The 15,405-nt window shown below is 41.7% G+C and overlaps 1 protein-coding gene across 5 annotated transcripts in view; it reads left to right on the top strand.

The window, feature by feature from the left end:
* The window catches only part of SPATS2L (spermatogenesis associated serine rich 2 like), a 182,753-nt gene that overhangs the window by 67,628 nt on the left and 99,720 nt on the right, over positions 1–15,405 (top strand). The window contains exon 1 of one of the 5 annotated variants that reach the window (XM_066345598.1): positions 10,132–10,537. The exons of 3 other annotated variants lie outside the window; for them this stretch is intronic. The gene's annotated coding sequence lies outside the window, so the exon portion shown is untranslated. Of the gene's footprint in view, positions 1–10,131; positions 10,538–15,405 lie in introns of those variants that run through there. One more of the 5 variants, XM_066345596.1, reaches the window with a different exon arrangement.

The raw sequence follows: 15,405 nt of genomic DNA on the forward strand, positions 1-15,405 counted from the left end.
TTAACAGTATCTCAAGGTTTCATGGATTTAATGGGGAAATGGGAACTGAATAGCAGAAGAATTTAGTGGATTCACAACTAGATTTGCTTAATCAAACCCAAAGAGATTTCTAAAGATAGGTTGATAATCACAAAGGGTGATCTACATACATCTGCTTGTACTTTATTCTAGATATATCTTTTTCAATGACTTGAATGATGATGAATTTGATGAAAATAATAGAAATAATACAACTGTTGAACTCTTATTACTTTGTATGTATTTCTGTTATATTACTTTATCTGTATTTAATTCTTACATTAATCTATGCAGCTGACACTTTTATCTCCACTTTGTAAATGAGTAAACTGCAGCCCAGAGAGTTTAAGTAAGTCCCTCAAGGCCACACAATTCATAGGTGGCAGAGCTGAGATTCAAGCCCAGACTCTTCACTTAGTGGAGTAAGTTATATAAATGATAATCCGTCAACTGTGAATGACCAAAGTGAAATGTACATCTAAAGTGGAAAGTTGTAGAGTCGGTATTAAGAGACCTCTAATAGACTGGAAAATTGTCCAAATTAATAAGACAAAATTAATTTGAGCCAGATATAAATTCATGCATTTAAGTTCCAAAAAAAAATAAACTGTAAAAGTGAAAATTGGGGAATGGGACTTACTAATAGGTCAAATGAGGAAGTTTTAAGGTTTTTATTTAATACAGGCTTATTATGACCAAAGTATAGTGTGATCTGATTGTCAACAAAACGCAATCTTAGCCTGCATTAAACAAAGAATAAAGCCATTGAATGAATATATATATACATACATACACACATATACACGTATACTGATATGTGTACATATACATGTATACACATATATACATGTATACATATAGAATGAGAAGACTCAACACTGTTACATGAAGAATGAGTGAACCCTCAAAAATAAAGCTCTGAAGGTCTGATAATACAAAATTACATCTACAAAATAATTCAGGGATCTGTGAAGTCCTTCCCACTCTGACATCCTGTGATTCAGTGAATGATTCTGCACTAGAAAAGAGAAAGCATACTTAAGACAAATCTGTTTTGCAAGGGTGGTCAGATTTATGGAGTGTCTGAAGGCAGAAGTAGGAGCGCTGCGTGGGAAGTTAACAGGAAGGCGCTTGACTCCATTTTATCTAAGAATTTACTCACAATTACTCTTGTGTGGAAGAAGACGTGTCAGGAAGCATTGAATCTTTATTATAGAATTTGTTTGAAAAGAGACTGGGTGAACATTTAATGAGGGTGTTGGGAAGGAGATTCACTTACAGAACAGGAAGATGGGAGACCTCTGGGTCCTTTGGCAACTCCAAGATTCCAGAAGAGAGTGGACAATTACTAGACTCTGTGAAACAAGTAGTGAAGGATGGCTGTTAGTTAAGTGCTGAAGCTGCACCAGCTCACAGGACTGTGGGGAAGTTCAGACCTGAAGATGCTTTCTATGGGAGTTACACTGAGTTATAAACCGAATCAAACACTAAAATCTAAGTTAGAAGGTGTTTGTGCCTTTTTGGTGACAGTTCCTTTAGATTTTGCTTCAAATCGTAAGTCACAGCAAAGCCATCTATTAGGAGAACTTTCTGGCCCTGCCTGCAGGCAGGCTCTCCCGTGACTATCTCAGATTTCTAGGCACAAAGGTGCAAAGGGGATAATTCACTCCTGGGAGTTTGCCAAGTCTCAGCTAGACATAACTTGGTTTCAGTTTCATCTCACACTTTCAGACAGTACGTGACTAAGACAGACTGAGAGCATTCTAGATGCTTCATGGGAAACTTAAAGACTGAGGAAAAACGACAAACAACATTGTCTTCCCTTTAGGCATCCTGGTGTTACAAGGGTTTCAGAGGTCCCCCATCATCCTGAACTGTAAGTGGATCCCCTTTCCAACATCCCGTTAAGTAACCATCCAGCCTCTGCTGGAACAAATTCTGTGACGGGAAACTCACTACCTCCCAAGACAGCTCCTGCTAGTTAAAGACACCAAATATAAGAGGAAGAAAGGAAGGGAACATGAGGAGATAGTGGGTAAAGGTAAAGGAAAGGGTGAGCAAGAATATGGAAAATGGTTTGGGAAAGTGTATTCCACAGTGATTGTCTTCACTGAGAAGTAGAGAGGAAAATTTAAAACACTGGCATAACATTCTTCTTCCCATTGATAATTTTCCTGCCCATATGGCTCTTTGCCAAGCCATAATTGCATTTCTGATTCTAATTCTTGTGAATGCTAAGATTGCTCAATAGAAATGAACCCACTAAATTTTTAAATAATATCCTTTGTTTGCATTGAACCAAAACAATGGCAGCAGGCTAGTGGAATAGCAGTCACTTACTGCTACAACTGAAAGGAGTAAGTTTCAGAGGTCTGAGCCCCTGCCTTGCTGTTGACTGGCTCTGAGACCTTGGACTTGACCTTAACGTCTGTACTCCTAGTTCCCTAATCTATGAAATAGAGATAGGAATACTTACCTTGCAGGAGCATTGTGAGGACTCAGTGAAATAGACAGAGATAAAATCATCCAGCATGGTGCCTGAGGGGATTTTGTTTTATTTACTGTTGTATCCCCAAAACCTAGGACAGTGGGGATGTTCTGTAAAGGTTTGTTAAATTAACACATGAATGAACAAATGAATGAGTGAATATGATTGTTATATGATAGTTTCTTCTAAAGGGAAGGCAGTATTTTTTTTTTTTCTGTATTTTTCTGAAGCTGGAAACGGGGAGAGACAGTCAGACAGACTCTCGCATGTGCCCAATCGGGATCCACCGGGCACGCCCACCAGGGGCGAAGCTCTGCCCACCAGGGGGCGATGCTCTGCCCCTCCGGGGCGTCGCTCTGCCGTGACCAGAGCCACTCTAGTGCCTGGGGCAGAGGCCAAGGAGCCATCCCCAGCGCCCGGGCCATCTCTGCTCCAATGGAGCCTTGGCTGCGGGAGGGGAAGAGAGAGTCAGAGAGGAAGGGGGGGGGGTGGAGAAGCAGATGGGTGCTTCTCCTATGTGCCCTGGCCAGGAATCGAACCCGGGTCCCCCGCACGCCAGGCTGATGCTCTACCGCTGAGCCAACCAGCCAGGGCCAAAGGCAGTATTTTCAGACATGAAAATCTTTGTAAAGCAAGAGGCTAAATATTTAGAGGTATGAAGAGAGAGAATATTTTGTCCTATTTAATTCCTCCCCCCCAATCATGTAGCATAGCTTCAGGATTTTTAAAAAGCTAAACTAAAATTGTGGTCATTATTTAGTCTTTGTGGTCTTTCCTTGGTTCTTACTCCGTGTTTTCCATGAGGTATCAAGAGTTGTTTCATTTTATCTGGTTGTATTGTTTGAAAGCTTGAAATGAAAAATGAAACCAAGTCTGACTGATAGCCATTCAGAAATAGATTTTTTAAAGTAGGCTAATTTTCAAAGACATTTTCCCTCACTAATACTTCCTCATATTTTTAAGGGAAGCATTTAATGAAACAACAAGAGTGTCTTTTCAGTTTATGGTTGTTTCTGTTTTAAGACTGAGTTTGGCAATTGCGTAATATTAGCTGTTAGTCAACACCCAGGATGTAACCCAGGTAAAAAATAAAACCAAATGAAATCTGTAATGTAATTTAGAAGTTACTTTTCTAGAGCTAAGTGAAACTCACCTACGTAGTTTGTTTTGGAGCCTTTAACATTAGTCAGATTATAGTGTGTTTTTGCAAAACTAAAAGGGCAAAAAATCAAGTTGAAATAGTTCAAAGAAAAAAAAAAGATCCAGTTTTTGATCCAGCATTTCAAGAACATCAGAGAAAATAAGGTCTAGTTTCAGAACCGTGTAAGCAGCAATGACAGCAGAGTGACACAGAGAATTGGGGGGGGGGGGGAGTGAGAAGGAACGCTCCCATTTGCAAAAGGAAAACGAAACAAGTGTGTTACCTCTTTGCTTCATTACGAACAGGACAAGCGTATAATTGAAACCATAACATATAACACCTTTTCACATACCGCCTTCTGATGTCATCTAATTGCTTACTGCCTGCTAATCTTATCTCCCGTCAACCTTAAAATTATACTGCATTACAGTTAGCTACACACACTGCATGTAGCCAAGACTCAGAGTGGACTCCCCATAAATATTTATTGACCGACTCTGTGCGCTTTGCAGGTAGGTTTTCTTTCTGGCCTCACACACGACTCGTTTGTGTCTGCCAGAGAAGTTTCAGTTCTGCTCTTCCTCTTACCTGAAATTCCATTCCCATCATTGCCAGGACTGCCTCAAACAGTGGAAAAGGCCACCTCCTCTCAGAACTCCACCCTGATTAAACCCACCTCTATAGAAGCTCCTTTTATAAAATCAGGGTTGTAGTCATTTCATAAAGATTTAAGATTCTGTCATTGGCATTCTTATTTCTCTTGGCTCTAACAGTCTCCATGCCATATAGACACTGCCAAGAATAGGCATAGATGCAATGGAATGTTACTCAGCCATAAAAAAGAATGAAATCTTACATTTAGGACAACAAGGATGGAATTATGTTGAATTAAGTAAGTCAAACAGAGAAAGACAAATTACCATATGATTTCACTTATATGTGGAATCCAAAAAAATGAAATGAATGGACAATCAAAACAGAGACAAACCATAGATACAGAGAACATTTTGATGGTTACCAGAAGAGAGAGGGCTTGCGTGGCTGGGTGAAAAAAGGGGGGAATTAAGAAGTACAAATTGCTAGTTAGGGAATAGAGTCAGTAATGTTTAAATCACTATGCATGGTGTCAGACAGATACTAGACTTATCAGGGAGGTCACTTCTTAAGTTATATAAATGGCTAATCACTATATTGTATACCTAAAAGTAACAATATTGTATGTCGACTGTAATTGAAAATTCCTTTAAAGGTTATTTTCAAAAATAAATTAAAAAACAGACTAGGCATTGAGTCTTATTTCCCATAAGGACACAGACACAGAGGCCCCTTCCACATGCAGGATCCAGCCCGGGGCGGGTGGGGCGGAGGGAGGCACACTCAAAGACAGGTTCTGCAACTGAGCAGTAAATGTTTAGTGTTAGTAAAACATCAGACAACACTGCTGGCTTGTCACTCTCGGTCTCCAGACATGGGTATAAATGGAATCAAGGCTGTGAGAGATTGATCTTTTACATCAAACAAGTGATCAAAACCTAATACATTTACACCTCCAAATTGCTTTAAGGTAGATTGGATGACTAGCAAAGAGTCTTCCAAAGGGAAATAATATATGGTATTGTATTTATGTGAGACGCCTGTACAATATTTGACCTACTGTACAAAAATAGTTTTGATTTATTCAATCTTTAGAAAAATGAGTTGCAAAACATTAAACTACATATTGCTAAGGCTTATTGACCATCGTAAGGACTGGATGCTTTCGGAACTTCCCCCACTGTGAGTGGAGCCATGTGGCATGTTGAATCTCAGTGTAAAATAGAGAGGCTGAGCTGTTTGCTCCTGGGCCTTTCATGCTGTAAACCAGGGGTTGAGGACCTTTCTGGCTGAGAGAGCCATGAATACCACATATTTTAAAATGTAATTCCGTGAGAGCCATACAACGACCCATGTACGTTATGCGTTATCCAATAAAAATTTGGCGTTGTCCCGGAGGACAGATGTGATTGGCTCCAGCCACCCACAACCATGAACATGAGCAGTAGGAAATGAATGGATTGTAATAAATGAGAATGTTTTATATTTTTAACATTTTTTTTAACAGAGACAGAGAGAGTCAGAGGGATAGATAGGGACAGATAGACAGGAACAGAGAGAGGTGAGAAGCATCAATCATCCATTTTTCATGGCGACATCTTAGTTGTTCATTGATTGCTTTCTCATATGTGCCTTGACCACGGGCCTTCAGCAGACCAAGTAACCCCTTGCTCAAGCCAGCGACCTTGGGTCCAAGCTGGTGAGCTTTTGCTCAAACCAGATGAGCCCGCGCTTAAGCTGGTGACCTTGGGGTCTCGAACCTGGATCCTTCCGCATCCCAGTCTGGCACTCTATCCACTGCGCCACCGCCTGATCAGGAAACATTTTTTTTATTAAAAATTTGTCTGCAAGCCAGATGCAGCCATCTGAAGAGCCACATCTGGCTCGCGAGCCATAGGTTCCCAACCCCTGCTGTAAACTAAAAGGAGTAAGCAGCCAGGCTATATGAAGTTTGACAGAAAACCCGTAACATGCATATGTTATCATCAGCAATAAAGACCCAAATTTATTGGTGGAGTTACAGGAGTATATAAAGGTTAGATTAGTGGTTAAATGTGTTTAGCATTGGGTTGGAAACCAACTATTTGTTTTCTCATACCCCATACAAAAGGTAAAATTTCAGTCTTTCTGTTTTGAACAAAGCATAGGCTAGTCTAGTGACCGGGTTATCCCCAATACAAGGCTCTGTGTAAAGAAGAAGATAAAATAAGTAGATGTTGGGGAAGTTACCTCGTTAAAGATGGGATATGTGGGGTCCAATGCAAGAAGATATGAAGGGCTTTGGTGCTTATGATTAGGCCTTGACTCTGAGAATGATTAAAACATGGAGATATGGGGGAGGAGGATAGGGAGTGGATTAAAGGGTGTGTAACTAGAAGTGGCTAGAACAACATTTGACAATTTCTGGTTTTAATGGTGGCATTTAAAATGATAACCCAGTACTCGATGTTAAAAACTGGAGAATCAATTTTTTATTATTATTATTATTATTATTATTATCATTATTTTTAGGTGAGAGGGGAGATAGTGAGGCAGACTCCTGCATGTGCCCTAACTGGGATCTACCTGGCAACTCAATCTGAGGCTGATTATCCAGTACCAAGCTATTTTTAGCACCTGAGGCTGACATGCTTGGACCAACTGAGCTATCCTCAGCTTATGGCGCTATGCTTGAATCAGTTGAGTCACTAGCTGCAGGAGGGGAAAGGGAAGGAAGGGAGGGGGGGTGGGGAGAAGCAGATGGGCACTTCTCCTGTGTGCCCTGGCCAGGAATTGAACCCAGGATATCAATAGGGTAGGCCAATGCTCTATCCACTGAGCCACTGGCCAGGACCGAGAATAAATTATCAAAGATTCATTGCAACCAAGAAAGGAAAAATAAAATGAGAGGACATTTATTTCTCTTTTTCCACATATCTTTATTGAACATTTAATTGTCAAAGGCATTCTACTAGGTACTTTGGAATAGAGAAAAGAGAAGTGGAATTTATCAAAGATAGACTTTTTAAAAGAAAAGAATTATTTTTGCAATTTATTAAATCTGTTAATCTTATATATTTGAATCATTTTTAAAGTTTTTATTAATTTTCCATGAACAGCATATTTTAGGAGACAAATTTCTATTTTTTATTATAGTTATAAATTGAAATAAAATTCACTAAGATAGTAAATGCGACCTCAAATATGACCTCTAGAATTTTGACCATGTCATAAAATAGTAAAAATGAGTTTTTATTATCTGTGATTGCATTAAAATAAACTCCAGGATATAGAAATCATATCAATTCTCTCTTTTACCTATCTTGATACAAGTACTTGAAATAAGAATGTGTAAGAAGGGATTCGGTAGTCTTAGTAGCTCTGACTTTATTTGAACTTTGTTCTTTACTTGTTGTAACTGCTTATTATCCTAAAAGACAAGTACCTTGCCTGACCAGGTGGTGGTGCAGTGGATAGAGCGTCGGACTGGGATGAGGAAGGACCCAGGTTCGAGACCCCGAGGCTGCCAGCTTGAGCACGGGCTCATCTGGCTTGAGCAAAGAGCTCACCAGCTTGCCTGGCTCCAGCAGGGGGTTACTTGGTCTGCTGAAGGCCCACGGTCAAGGCACATGTGAGAAAGCAATCAATGAACAACTAAGAAGTCGCAATGCGCAACGAGAAACTGATGATTGATGCTTCTCATCTCTCTCCATTCCTGTCTGTCTGTCCCTGTCTATCTCTGTCTCTGTAAAAAAAAAAAAAAAAAAAAAAAAAAAAGTATTTTAGCTATGAATTTGGTCACTAGGGCACTGATCACATCTGGTAGCCACAGGCAGGAACCCATGACCTGGTATGGGTTTCAGAGCCATTCTACAAGGAAGAGGTATTATAGTTTTGCCTTTACTTTTGCTTGTGTATAAGTTTTAAGAACTTGGAAAACAAACAACCCTGTGGACATAGAGTTCTAAGAATTTATGACCCTCTTAGCAATGCTGCAGTCAGACCTTGACCATGGGGAAGGAAGAGTATAGCTATCTGAGGGCAATTTGTGGTCAGAAGTTGTGTTTCAAGGGCCACTTCCATCATTGCCTAGATGCATGACCATAACCTGTCAAGGCTTAGTTTCTCCTACAAAATGAGGAAGGATAGTGGGCAAGCAACCACATAGCCCAGTGGTAGTCAACCTGGTCCCTACCGCCCCCTAGTGGGCGTTCCAGCTTTCGTGGTGGGCGGTAACGGAGCAACCAAAGTATAAATAAAAAGATAGATTTAACTAGAATAAGTTGTTTTACAAAGATTTATTCTGCCAAACTTAGCGAAAATCCGACATAAAGTACTTGGTAAGTAATTATTATTATATGCTTTAACTTGCTGTAACTCTGCTTTATAAATTTTATAAAGTAAAGTTACTTCCATACTTTATAAATCACCATTACTGTGGAACCGGTGGGTGCTTAGAAAATTTTACTACTAACAGATACAAAAGTGGGCAGTAGGTATAAAAAGGTTGACTACCCCTGACATAGCCTATGGAGGAACCTAAGGAGAATATTTATTTCTTTATATTTATTTATTTTATAGCACTTACTGTGTGTCAAGCACTGTTTTAATCACTTTACAAATGTGAACTCATTTTATCCTTATTACCACCCTATGAGATAGTTAACTATTATTACTCTGATATTACTGATGACGAAACAAAGTCTTAGAGGGGTTGAGTAACTTGCTCAAATTCTAAAACTATTAAGAGGCCAGGCTGGGATTCAAACTTGGTAAATTGTCATTACTATTTTCTATCATATAAGGTAAGGAAGAATCTAAAACAGCAGAAATAGACAATGTTTTCTCTTTGCCATCACTTTTGGGCCTAAAATACTGTGGTTGTTGACAACACACCTTAGTTAAAACATGCTGTGGCCACTTCCTGGCTGACTTTGACCCGGTGGTTAGTGAGCTGAGGACCAATGGAGGCCTAACCCTACAGAGAAATACCATCTAAGAACATGTTGAATTTACATGTTAGTTTTGAAAACATCAAAGCAGAAAACAAGTGACATACATATAAGGTGACCAACTTTTTTACAATGAAAAAGAGGACAAAAATAAATTGAAGAAACCAATATCATAAATAAAAGAAACATTTTATTCATTGCAATAATAATGCACTATAATATGATAAATGCATAATAAAACATTTGTAATATATTATAATTATGCTTACATGCCTATTAATTTTTAATAGTAATTGTAAGAAAAAAGTACTCATTTAGATACAAATATGTCATATCACATGCAATGGATCGACTCTGCATCGATCGAATATGGACATTTACAGATTAATCTTCCAATATCAAAAGGGGGACTTGTAGGAGAACACCTTACGAGGGAGGACGGAACTTACAAAAGAAGGACTGTCCTCCTTAAAGGAGGACAATTGGTCACCTTAATATACAGGACTAACTTGCCTGCAAATAGAGCAGGCCCAACAGGTAAGAAAGACTTCTCCATTCTGCCACTCAGTAGTTATTCCCGCCCCCATGCTCCTCACACTAGCTTTTTACTGGTAAAGACTAAACATTCACCATGAGAACTTATTCCTTTGGGTGAGAGCATGACTCCTAACAAAAATGTATCTGCCCCTTCTGGGACATGTTAGTACATTATTCATTTAGTGCGGAATTAGCCAGCAGGTACTTCCAGTTAGGTGTAGAACCAGGAACAGGTTTTAGAAGGGGAAGGAGAGAGAGAAGGAGGGAGAGAGAGAGAGAGAGAGAGAGCCTGCCTCAGGGTGCAGAACTTGGAATGTTTGCTAATTGATTGATATGCCTGTACTGGTGTCACCGGAAGATTAGAAGCTCTTAGCCAAGACCATATTTGGAAAGTGACCTTTGGAATGGTGACTACAATCCGAGCTTGTACTGTCACAGCCTCTGGGGCAGTCAGTGTAAAAGTTGCAAGTTCAGTCTTAAAACTATGGCTTTCTCTAGATAAGAAAAAGAAGAACTGGGCATTCACTAATGGTGGCCTGAAGACAAAAGCACTGGGCAGTTTTACAAAAAGGGAGCAAGCAGTTTCCCTGAAGGTGAGGCCACCAGCTGGCTACTCAGCCACACCCAGGATCCTGCCACATACCCAGGTTTCTGACTCCATCTGCGTCACTCCTGAGATGTCTTAATTACTGATTGCAGTAAATACAAGTTGATATAGGTGGCCAGTTGGGGAACAGGGCTTATTTGCCTATGGAGAAAGCCAATAGACCGGCCGTGCACTGGAATCCCTGATTTGGAAGACGAGGACACCGTAAAACGTGAGTTGAGGTTGGTTTTGTTGGAAACCGTAGGGCGGCACAGTGAGGGGTGGGAGAGAAGGCATGCGAGGGGCTGGCTGCCCGGGAGCCCTCTTCTGCTGGACGCCCAGGCTCGGCCTCGCTCCTCAGGATTTCTTTCCTGTGAGGCAGTACATCGTATGCTGTTTTTATTCAGCCAGTGCCAGTGACATTTCAAGGAAGTAGGAGGAACCTGACTCTTTCTGCTACTTTGAGAATACCATTGTTTACTGGGAGAGTTCTGGTTTAATAAACTAGGAATGTTGGGAGTTTGTTGGAACAGACGTTTTTGAAGCCAGAATGTGTCTTCCAAGAGATGATGGCTTCCTCTGCCACGTGTTTATTTCGTGACAACTGAGCATCCCCCAGAGTTGGCTCTGAACGTATAGCTTTTATTTGCCAGGCTTTCTTAGGATTTCTCTTAGCCAGTCCAGAGATATATTGCAGAACCACGATACATTCTCTTTGGAGATAAATATGCAGTGTTTTCCTTAAAAAGATGCTACAAAAAAATTGTTTTTTATGTATACAACACCCTCGCCTCTCCCACCTCTAACCCTCTGCAAGCCTGCTTCAATCCTGGCTGTACCCGTTCTCTGTGAAGTTGAGACTTGCAAGCTGGACAGATCACAGCCCGAGTGTGGCTTTGCCCAGAATCTTGAGCCAGGTCAATTCCCACTCTCATTTCCTGAGCCTTTTCTGTGTTTTTTGTGTACATATCTGTCTCCATCCAAAGATATGCCCTCCTTTGGGGGGCAAGAGCTCTGGAGTCAGGAGATCCAGTTCAGTTCTCAGCTCAGCATCTTACTAGATGTGTGACTTGAGTAAGTACTTAGTAACCTGTGTTTCCATTTCTTTTTCCATAAAATGAGGATAATGTGCCCTGTAGGGCTATTAGGAAAATTAAATGAGTTAATACATAGTACATAGAAAGTGCTGGAGCAGTGCCAGGTATACAGTCAGAGTTCAATAAATGCTCTTTTGTAAGCATTGCCAGAATTCCCCATAGAGTTTGGCACAGGGCAGGTATTCAGTAAGTGTATGCCAAATAATAGGAAAACACATTGCCCTCTCTGTAGGGTTTGCCCATAGCTAGTTGGAGAGCTGGGGAAAGGAAAGAAGGAAAGGGAAAGTGTTGGGCAGATAAAATATATTGTGCTCACTTTGTTAAAGATGGCGCTGCCCACATGGAAGCCTGTCGCCCAGGTGATATTAATGTGTGTTGGGGGTGGGCTGTGGGCAGGCAGGATCCTTGTAGCCTGGGGCTTGGTTTTAGGACTAAACCTTTCCCACCCTTTTTGATATGGGGTGATACAATCCCATCATGCCTCAGATAAGTGACTTTGTATTAGAGACTTTCCTATTTTGTATATTGGATTAAAGGTTTTGATTTCTACACTATAAAATGGGGACAGACCGGGAGCTTGCTCTCTTGGTTTCTGAGATTTACATTAGAGGAGAGAGCAGAGACAGGCCATGTGGAGGAGACCAGGAGAAGCAGCCAAGATGGTGGAGTGCTAAGTGAGAAGCCAGTTTGTGCAGAGTTTGTGCAGGGAGAAGGAAGGAGATGGGGAACAGATGTGAATAAGGCTGGTGAGCTAGAAACTTTTCATTCTAGGAAACTCGGATAAGTCAGTAGCTTTGTGAGCACTGAATGAGTGGGTTTTGGAGCCCAGTGTGTGTTTTTACTTGCCCGCCGGGTGCAAGCTAGGATTAAAGATGATGGCTCACCAGTTTTTGGCTCCGTTGTTTCTTTACCGTCTGTCCGAATCTAATGCGAACCTGCATGGGCCGGGCTGCTGTGATGGTAGCCCTGGCTACTGGCCTTACAGAAAGCATATTTGTTTTTTGACATTTGGGGAGTTGTGGTGAGGTATCTGGTGCTCTGGCGTGTGAAGGAGAACTGTGCTTCGTCTTTTGTCTGAACCCCTCTGGGATCTGGGATTTGCTCAGCAGTTGGGGGTGGGGAGTATGGGATCTGCGAAGAGAGAGCCTGTTATAGTGTGCTTGGAGAGGGTGGAATTTATTCTTCTGAACCTCACAACGCTGGCCACTTCACCTTATCTGAAACGTCTCTGAGGATGGGCTTGCTTTAAAGACTTGAGCTGACATCATAGCATCTTAAAAGCACGGAGCATAATTGAATTGCTGATACAAGTGGGTACTTACACCAGGCCCAGGTCACCCACATCTCTATGGAAACACATGTTTGTTTGAAAGCCCAGCCATCAGAAGCATAGCCTTCCAGAAGCCAGCGTTGGGTCACTTCAAAAAAAAAAAAAGCATTTATTTATATTCTCATACTGTCAGAGAGCTATGAAATAAAATAATTTCAAATTAAATAGAAAAATCATGTCCTAGATGAATGCTAACAGAGCCTGCTCTGCTCCCTGCCCTCTGCTTGTAGTGCCTGAGACCCACCGCATTTATTTTAGCTGTCCTTTGCTCTTTTGCATCCATTTGCATTCGGTGGCCCGGGGGAGGTGGTTTGGCACTTTATGCAAAAATGGTTAATCTTCATTCATACGCATTGGCCGGTGCTAAATGGAAAATTCAAAGCGGGCCTGCCGTGGAGTGTGCTTTGTGCAGCTCTCGGCCTCCCTGGGTGCGGCTCACAGGAGGGCGTGCGGTTCGGACGCCTCTGCCTCCGCCGCCGGCACGCGGGGCCGCGCAGTGCGGTTCGGACGCCTCTGCCTCCGCCGCCGGCACGCGGGGCCGCGCAGTGCACTCTCCCCGGGAAGGTCTGGGACTCGCATCAGCACGTCGTGCCCTCGATGTGCTCAAGTGATGGTCTCGGTGATGGGGAGCTTTTATCTGCCTCTGGAAACAGGCCTTTTTAAGTAAGTGTTGACTGTTAATGACCTGTTTAAATAAAACATTCAATTTTCTTTCTTCCCCCCACAAAGGATTTAGTAGGCAGTGACATTTCTAAACCAAAGGCTAACCCTGCTTTTCTAAAGAGGCAGCGCCAGGGCTTTTAAATGTGAAATTTTTGTCTGACTTTTGCCCTTAAAATGCTTTTCAGTGAAGTTGTTTTAGCAGTAGGTTTAGTACATTGAAGTGTCTTTGAATAAATAGGCAACCTTGAGATTTTTTTCTCCCCTCACACCAAACAAAAAAGTCTAGGTAAATATCTTCAAATGAAAATCATATTTCAGTCCTCATTCTGTGTTTCATTGTTTATGTGTCCTCGTTCCTAATAATTAAAGCAACTTCCCTCCAAGGAACATGGCACTGCACAGGAACTTTTATTAAACTGTGAGAATTAAACCACAGAAGAGCTCAAGCCCATGGAATAGGAGATTCTGCGGTAATCACAAGCCCAGATAAGGAACAGCAGAGGAGTAGAGGGACAAACAGACAAGAGAGATCGGGCAATGGGAAAGTAAGCAATAGAAAACCTGCATAATGTTAAATTTAGACAAAGCCCCAATTTTATAGAAGAACACTTTCTCTTTTCAGTTGGCATGCGGGTACCCATGATTGTGCTGGGTGACTTGGCATACAAGTACCCACGATTGTGCTGGGTGACTTGGCATGTGAGTACCCACGATTGTGCTGGGTGACTTGGCATGCGAGTACCCACAATTGTGCTGGGTGACTTGGCATGCGAGTACCCACGATTGTGCTGGGTGATGGAACACTTAGTCCTGGACCAGTTTAAAGGTGATTTTACAAGTGTCAACTTAAGAAACAGCCAAACATGAAGAGAATTTGTATGAGTTTATTTGAGCCAAATTGACAACAGTTGCCGAGAAGCAAAATCTCAGGATTGAGAAAATGTTTCAGAGAATGGCAATTTTATAGCTTACTTTATACATTAGAATCAAAGGAGGACATGGGGGGGGGGGGGGTTACGTGCAATCCATGGGTGGTAGATTAGGGAGGCGGGAGAAGACAAAGCGGGCACTCACTAAGATTGGGTAAAGAGAGAGACATACTCCTTTTACATTGGGGAGTACAGGACGGTTAACAGTGAACATTCTCAGCACACAGAGATGGTGTTCAGAGAACAAGATAACAATGAGGTCTCATGCTCTAGATGCATGGGTGTGCCCTGTGGGGTCTGGAAAAAGATTACTCAGACATTCCAAAGGTGATGTTATCATAGATGCAAAAAGACATTAGACAGGCTCAGATAATATAAAGATTGACCTTTGTCAAGGCAGTTACAGGCCTAGGACCTTACTACCCACCATGAGCGGCTATTATATTCAGACCATCCTGCATGGTTACTTTTGGTCTCAGACTTTGTAAGGCCACCATGCAGGCCTCCCCTGAGCGTGTCAGGTTCAGTATGTGGCTCTTTTTTCATCCACACAGAGAAATTGCCTCGTACATTGGAGACAACACCCATATCTTTTATTTTTTTAAGTTGAATTTTTAGCTTTCTGCTACACTGCTTGCTAAGCATCACTTCCCTTCCAGGACCCTTCCAGACTTGTGCTATCTGAAGGCAGAAAAGGACCACAGAGGTCACGTACTCGGAAGGACAGAGGATATGCCACTTATAAGGTGTTGGTCAAATAAGTTTGTAAATATGATATATATGTTTGCTCGCTTGTGACTTGTGTTGGGTGTGGGGGACAGGCTATAAGCAGGCCAGGTCGTTGTAGCCTAAGGTTTGGTTTTGGGACTAAGCTTTTCCCCACACCCTTGACTGATTGTATGATCTGGGTGGTACACTCTCATGAGGAATCCAATTATGCCTTGGATAAGTGACTTTGTATCAGAGACTTCCTTGTTTGTATATTGGATTAAGGGATTTTAGTTTTCTACACTATAAAGTGGGACAGACCAGGAGCTTGGACACACAGTTCCTGCTATCACAATTGCAGGGGCTTCCCTGATCCCTTGCCC

This window comes from Saccopteryx leptura, chromosome 7 (assembly GCF_036850995.1).
Source record: "Saccopteryx leptura isolate mSacLep1 chromosome 7, mSacLep1_pri_phased_curated, whole genome shotgun sequence".
In the NCBI taxonomy this organism is placed as follows: domain Eukaryota; kingdom Metazoa; phylum Chordata; class Mammalia; order Chiroptera; family Emballonuridae; genus Saccopteryx; species Saccopteryx leptura.